Source organism: Marmota marmota, unplaced genomic scaffold (assembly GCF_001458135.2).
Source record: "Marmota marmota marmota unplaced genomic scaffold, marMar, whole genome shotgun sequence".
NCBI classification, from domain to species: domain Eukaryota; kingdom Metazoa; phylum Chordata; class Mammalia; order Rodentia; family Sciuridae; genus Marmota; species Marmota marmota.
Window position 1 is genome coordinate 1140149 of NW_026000255.1, and position 6653 is coordinate 1146801.

The window sequence follows — 6653 nt, forward strand, 5'->3', positions numbered from 1 at the left end:
ATATATATATCCTGTTTTTCCAGTACCATTTGTTAAAGAGGATATCTTTTCTCCGATGCATGTTTTTGGCATGTTTAGCAAAAATAAGATGAAAGTATCTGTGTGTTTGTCTCTGTTTATGCTATTGTATTCCATTGGTCTACATGTATGTTTTTATGTCAGTATAATGCAATTTTTTTGTTAGTATAACATTGTAGTATAATTTGAAATATGGTATTGTAATGACTTCAGCATTGCCCCTTTTGCTCAGAATTGCTTTTGCTGTTCTAGGTCTTTTGATCTTCCCTGTGAATTTTAGTACTATTTTTTCTAGGTCTATGAATTGGAATTGGAATTGCATTGAAACTTTAGATCATATTTGATAATATAGCCATTTTAACCATAATAATTCTGCCTATTCATTAACATGGGATGTCTTTCCAGTTTATAGCATCTTCTTTCATTTCTTTTTCAGTGTTCTGTAATTTTCCTTGTAGGGGTCTTCTTCTTCCTTGATGAAATTTATTCTAGGTGTTTTTAAGTTACTGTGAATGGAATTTTTTCCTTGTTTTCTTTCTTAGTGGGTTAATTATTTGTGTATAAAAACCTATTGATACTTGTATGTTGATTGTGTATCATGCTACTTTGCTAAATTTATTTATCAGATCCAGATGTCTTCTGTTAGAGTATTTAAGATATTCTGTGTTATAGATTATATCATCAGTAAATGGGACAATTTGACTTCTTCTTTTGTTATACAACCCTGCAATTTCCTACTCCTGCCTAATTGCTCTGACCAAAATTTCAAGTACTACATTAAATAGGAGCAGTGAGAGTCCTTATCCTTGTTTGGTTCCTGATTTCAGAGGAAATGGTTTCATTTTTCCCTATTCTATATGATGTTGGCTTTGCATTTGTCATATATAGTCTTTGTTATGTTGAGATAAGTTTCTTATACCCCTAGTTTCTTCAGGGTTTTTATCATGAAAGGTTGTTTACTTTTGACAAAAGATTTTACATCTATTGTAATGATCATGCCATTTTTGTCCTTGATTCTATGTATGTGGTCTATTAAATTTATTGATTTTTGAATGTTGAACCATCCTTGAATCGCTGGAATATAACCAACTAGATCATGATGTATGATCTTTTTGATGTGTTGCTGAATTTGATTTGCAAGAATTTTGCTTAGAATTTTTGCATCAGTGTTCAACAAGATTGTTGGTATATTGTTTCTTGATGTGTATTTATTTATTTATTTATTTATTTATTTATTTATGGTAGCAGAGTGATACTGGCTTTGTAGAATGAATTTGGAAGCATTATCTACCTTTTCATTTCATGGAATAATTCGAGGAGCATTGGTATTACTTATTCTTTAAAGATATGGTAAAATTCAGCTGTGAATCCATCTGTTCCTGGGCTTTTCGTTTTTGGGGAGGCTTTTTCTTACTGTTTCTATCTCATTGCTTAGCTTTTCTATATCCATTTTTAAAATTTTGGTATATTTTAAGTGTCCACAAATTTATCTATTTCTTTTAGGTTTTCCAATTTATGGGAATATAAATTTTCAAAATGATCCTTAATGATCCTCTGGATTTCAGTGCTTTCTATTGTTCAATGCCATTTTTATTAATTTGGGTCTTCTCTCTTTCTTTTAGTTAGTTTGGCTAAGAGTTTCTGAATCTTATCTTTTCAAAGAACCAACTCTATTCCACTGATCCTGTGTACTTTTAAAATTATTTTTCATTGATTTCAGCTGTGATATTTATTATGAATTTCATTATATTGAATTGGGGATTGGTTTTTCTAAGACCCTAAGATGAATCACTAGGCTATTTAGTTGAGACCTTTCTTATGCTTGCTAGGTAGGCACTTATAGCTACAAATTTTTCTCTTAGAACTGCCTTCAGTCCCGTGCAGGCCCCGAGGAGCAGGCCAGCTGGCCTGGCTGCCCTGAGGAGGTGGGGTGGGGAGGCTAGGCACCAGCCAGCAAGCAGGTGACATATTGAACTTCTGTGCTGCCCTCAACTGCACGCAAAAGAGTATGCAGTCCCACCTGGCCTTCTTCAGGTTCTGGCAGGATCCTGCCAGATGCCAGAAGTGGGTGGAGAATTGTAGGAGAGCTGACTTGGAAGATTAAACACCTCATCAACTAAATAAACATTATTGATTTGTGCCAAATACTTCGAGACCACTATGATCTGAAGACCTATACATTTTGCAGAGGCATCACAAAACTAAAGAATGATTGGATTATTTTATTTCTCAAAATTAACTGAAGCACATACTTGTGAAGTAATTGATAGAGTCCTTATAGGATAGTTTTTCAAGATAATGCAATACCAATAGTATTTGATCTTACCAGTCATTTGAACAATTCTCATAGAATACATAGAAAACACACACACAAACACAAACACACACACACACACAAATTTACGAACTTCCAAACAGGAACAAAAACATAAAGAAACAAACAACAGCAATGCTCAGAACCCTGGTACAGAAGAAGGGGTGGGGGATGAGCAGAATGAAGATATTTTACCTTTATCCCTTGAAGGAAAACAAAGAATACTTAAAGTCTTTATTTGAAATTTTGATTCTTATGGGAAAACAAAACATACCTCTGGATGGGCATGAGGCTGATGAAGTCCCAGAAGGTATCTTCACTCCTGATAACTTTCAGGCCCTGTTGGGATACTGGATAAATTCTGGTGAAGAGGTCCTAAGAAAACGCTTTGAGACCACAGCGGTTAACACATTGTTCTGTTCAAAAACACAGAAGAAACAGATTCTAGAGATCTGTGAGAGCTTATTCGTGAAGAAATCCTCAGGAAATTGAAAGACTAATGCTTCTTTTCCATTATCACTGACGATGTGGTGGACATAGCAGGGGAAAAACATCTTCCCAAGTTGGTGAGGTTTCTACATGAATCTCATAACCTAATAGAGGAATTCGTGGGTTTCCTGCCTTCTGAAGCTGATGCAGAAATTTTGGCTGTGAAATTCTACACTACAATAACTGAGAAGTGGAGACTAAATATGGATTATTGTCGTGGCCAGGCTTACATTGTGTCTAGTGGTTCTCTTCTGAAATGAAAGTTGTTGCTTCTAGACTTTTAGAGAAATATCCCCAAGCTATTTACACACTCTGTTCTTCCTGCACCTTAAACATGTTGGCAAAATTACTGCCTGTGATGGGGGTGTCTGTTGCATTAGGAACAATTGAGGGAGTTTGTTCTTTTTTCCATCATCATCACAACTGCTATTAGAACTTGACAATGTAATTTCTGTTCTTTCTCAGAACAGTGAAGAAAGGGGTAAAGAACTGAAGGAAAATTGCCATTTTCAGTGGACTGGCAGGCATGATGATTTTTAAATTTTGGTGGATTTCCTGCAAGCATTTGTTTTATGTTTAGATGTTATAAATATTGACACAAATATTAGATGGAAAAACTGTGCATTTGTACTTTGTAGTGCAGTAACAGATTTTGATTACATTGCTACTATTGTTGTTCTTAAAAATATCTTATATTTTACAAGAACATTTGGGAAAAATCACCAGGGCAAACTTCTGATGTCTTCTTTGCCACCAGTAGCTTGACCACAGTGCTGCATTCACTCAATGAAGTAATGGAAAATATTGAAGTCTATCATGAGTTTTGGTTTGAGGAAGCAAGAAATTTGGCAACCAAACTTGATATTCAGATGATACTCCCTGGGAAATTTCACAGGGCTCAGCAGGGTAACCTGGAATCTCAATTAACCTCTGAAATTTACTATAAAGAAACCCTAAGTGTTCCAACAATGGAGCACATCATTCTGGAAGTTAAAGATATATTTTCAGAAGAGTACCTCAAAGCTCTGTTTATCTCTGGTACCCTCAGTCATGGGACAGCTCAAATTCAATACATCAGAGGAGCAACATGCTGATGTATACAGAAGTGACTTGCCCTATCCCGATGTACTTTCAGTAGAGCTTCACTGTTAGAGAATCAAATGGAAACAAATAAGGAAAGATACAGAGGGGTTCCATCCACCGTTTATGAAGCCCTCCATCTGCCTGATATCAAGTTTTTTTTTTCTAATGTATATTCCCTGCTGAAGATCCTGTATATTCATAAAGGTTGAGAATGAATGCTCTGAAAATGGACGAAAGCATCTCAAACCATAATTCAGGAACACTTTGACAGACCAAAGGTCAAGTAACTTGGCTTTGCTTAAATAAATTTTGATATAAAACATGATCTGGATTTAATGGTAGACACACATATCAAACTATATACAGCTATGTCAGATCTTTCTACCAATAATTCAGAAACTGTTGAAAATACCTAAAAGACTTTTAAAATGGGCTTTCTCCTATATTTGATATTTGGAAGAAAAGCTATAAGGTATTATGTAAGTCACCTAATCACTAAATATCTTTGCCTACAGGCCTCTGAAGAATACATTAGCCATTGATAATCTGCCTATATACGTGGCAAATGTTTGAGCTCTCATGCTTTGAAAGCTTGTCTTTTCAGAAAATAGCAATGGAAGTACCACATTTCACCTCTGCATGACCTCTGCTAGCAGCACTCTGGGATTGTTTTAGTTAAGTCATTTAGCTATAAAATGTATTATTACTGTGGATCCAGTTGTCAGGTATTGTTATCAATTTTGAGGAAGTACATTTTGAGGAGGTATAAAAAAAGAAGGCATCTTTTGAAATGTTGCAATGAAGCCTACTGTTGATCTTTGACTTTTAGGAGTTTTAAGTGATTTAAAAATCTGTAATGGACAGTTAAGGGAATTAATCACAGAGTTGTGATCTCACCAAACAGATTTCAGTATAGATTTTGTCTTTATCAAATCAATTTAAAGAACAAGTTACAGTTAAAGTTTGAGTGGAAGAGTCTGCCATTGTTGTTCCACATCTGGTTTTTGCTGGTACATTCCTTTGTTGAGCCTACTTCATAAGCCTATGCCTTCATTTTAGCAGGTAAATGTTGAACATTCTGCTTCATGGTCAAGACAGAATCAGAGGCCACCGATTTGGACTTGTCTGTTTTATTCTTACCATGATTATATCTACTGTCTTGTCTTAATTTATAAGCAAGACCTGGAGAACCTACAAAATAAATATTTTGCAGTTTATCTAGAAATAATACCAAAAATACTGCTTTTATTTTTGGTGAAGAAAATAAATTTTTGTATAATTTATTCTAATTTAAATAAAATGTGAATTTTTAAAAAGAACTGCCTTCTGTATATTTCATAGGTTCTTTTATAAACATTTTTTTAGTTGTAGATGGACACAATATCTTTATTTTATTTATTTATTTTTTATGTGGTGCTGAGGATCAAACCCAGTGCCTTTCATATGCTAGGCAAGTGCTGCACCACTGAGCCACAGCCACAGCTTTTCCATAGGTTCTTTTAAAAAATATTTTGTTTTAGTTGTAGTTGGACACAATATCTTTATTTCATTTTTTAAAATGTGGTGCTGAGGATCGAGCCCGGTATCCTGCATGTACTAGGCAAGTGCCCTATTGTTGAGCCACAAATACAGCCCCCCTCCATAGGTTCTTGTATGATATATTTCTATTCTTATTTCATACTAAGAAATTTTAAAATATCTCACCAATTATTTGATGACCCAATCATCTTTCAAAATAGTATTATTTAATATCAATGTGTTTGTATAATTTCTGTAGTTTTCTTGCTATTGATTTATAATTTTATTCCAATATGGCCTGATTAAGGTTCAAGGAATTATTTAAACTTTTTGTATTTGCTAAGACTTGCCTTGTGACCTAAAATACTTCACAGAAAAGTCCATGAGGAGCTGAAAAGAAAATGTATTCAGTTGTTGATTAAAATGTTCTCTAGATGTCTGCTGAAGTTCATTTTACCTGTAGTATATTTTAACTCTGTACTTTCTTAGTTGATTTTGTTTGGTTGACCAATTAGTTGGTTCAAGAGGTATATTGAAATCACCCACTATTAATGTTGAAATGAGCAGCACCAAGATTTGGGGCATAAATATTTACAATTGTGGTATCTTCTTGTAGTATTGTTCCGTTTTCCATTATGTAGTGACTTTCTTTGTATCTTCTTACTAATTTTGGCTTGAAGTTTGAATTGTTGAATATGAAAGTAGCTACTCTTGTTTGCTTTAAGATTCCATTTACAAGGAATATCATTTATTATATTCCATTCTAGTACCATTTCACTTTGAGGGTGTCTTTTCCAATGAGGTATGTTTCTTTGTAATATGTACTTGGGTCTATTTTTAAATCCAGTCTACCAGTCAATTCCTTTTAATTGGAGAGTCGAGAACATTTATAGTCAGTGGTATTATAGAGAAGTATGTATTATTTCCTGGAATTTTGTTTTACTTCTAATGTTTGATTTGGTCCTAATCTCATATATCGGTTGAATCTTCTAATGAGATTTATTCCTTCCAGAGATCATTTGGTTGTTTTTATATTTCTCTTCTGTGAGAGGAGATCCTTTAACTGCTTTCTGCAATTGTTTAGTGGTCATGTAGTCCTTTAATTTATGATTATTGTGGAAAGTTCTTATTTCTTCTCTAATTCTGAAGGATATCTTTTGTGGATATAGCAATCTAGCTTTGCAGTTATTTATTTATTTAGGTACTGGGAACTGAACCCAGGGGTGCTTCA

General features: G+C 34.1%; 1 protein-coding gene across 4 annotated transcripts in view; it reads right to left on the minus strand.

Annotated features, from left to right (window-relative positions):
• Klf8 (Kruppel like factor 8) overlaps positions 1-6653 on the minus strand; it is a 196198-nt gene that overhangs the window by 61479 nt on the left and 128066 nt on the right. For 3 of the 4 annotated variants that reach the window (XM_048796720.1, XM_048796718.1, XM_048796719.1), the window contains one exon: positions 2607-2748. The exons of the other annotated variant lie outside the window; for it this stretch is intronic. The gene's annotated coding sequence lies outside the window, so the exon portion shown is untranslated. The remainder of the gene's footprint in view (positions 1-2606; positions 2749-6653) is intronic. 4 annotated transcript variants of the gene reach the window in all.